This window comes from Centruroides sculpturatus, unplaced genomic scaffold (genome assembly GCF_000671375.1).
Source record: "Centruroides sculpturatus isolate CEXI.00-Female unplaced genomic scaffold, Cexi_2.0 scaffold1320, whole genome shotgun sequence".
Taxonomy (NCBI): Eukaryota; Metazoa; Arthropoda; class Arachnida; order Scorpiones; family Buthidae; genus Centruroides; species Centruroides sculpturatus.
This window is the reverse complement of record NW_019385657.1, coordinates 1-1308: the sequence shown is the minus strand read 5'-3', so window position 1 is coordinate 1308 and position 1308 is coordinate 1.

The window sequence follows — 1308 nt, the reverse complement described above, 5'->3', positions numbered from 1 at the left end:
TTTTAGAGTTTATCCTCCTGATTACATTATAAAAAAAAAATATATATATATATATATAAAAGCAAGAGAGGATATATTTTCCACTCACTGTTATTTGTATATCAGAATAAGAACTAATGATTAACCTTTAAATGCAGATGTTCCATAATTTTGGATCTAATAAAAATGATTTGTTAATCTCGTGACAAAATTAGTGTAAGTTGTTATTGTTTGTTGAATCACAGAAATAGCTCAAATCAGCATTTTTCACTTTAACTAGATGTCTGTACATCAGATTCTTGGTTAAATTAAAAATTGCTAAGATAAACTTTTTGACTGAAGCCAATATCAAGCTTACAATATACCAAAAGTAGCATTTTTATATATAAAGCTGAAAAAGTAATGCCCAATTGAGGACAATGAGTATTTGTGATGCAAGATTGAGATCAACATTTTAATTAACTGTACTTACTTTTTTAAAAAAATATTATATTTAATGTACAGCTGAAAGTAAATAAAAAATATTGAATTCAACCTTGAAAATTGTATAAAGAAACCAATTATTCAATTAATCTCTCTAAAATTTTACTGTTAATATGTTACTGTTTTATTTACTCACATTACAAAAAATTAAGTAGTATTAATTTGAAAGAAATGAAACCACAATACATGGTTTCATTGCTTTGATGTTTGATGACCCTTTACAGATTATAAACTTGTATTAATTTATGATATTTACATAGTAACTTTCACAGCAACCATCTGTTGTGGCATGGAAGCCATGTGATCTTGGTAGATATGGACAGGTATGGTACACCAGAAAGACCCCTCCCGTAATTCCCAATGGGTCCGTTTGGACTGGCAGTTAAGTTTTCTTAACTGCCAGTCCAAACGGACCCATAAATGTTCAATAGATGACAGACCGAATTTAGTGACCATAGTAACAGTTAGAAAGTGAGTGTTATATTTATCACACCATTTTTGGATTATATGAAAATGAGCGTTATTGAAGTCAAGTGTTAGGGTGCGTTTACTTCTGAGCTAATGGTGCTACTTCCGAACACCGGAAGTGACGTCATTAGCATGTGTATTCGTGTTTACATGTCCAGTTCGAAAGTAAACGTGAACACTAACAAGAAATATGGCGGTTTCCTGCAAATAATATTGTCAAAGCTGCTATTTTAAATGTTACGTTACAGATATAACTACTTGATTCCGAATCGGACGAGGATGATTTTATTGTGGATATAATTGTAGAAAAAAGAGAAAAGAAAAGTAAGGTAAAATAAAAAAGATAGAAACTTTTATTGAAGAGACTCTACCTTTTTA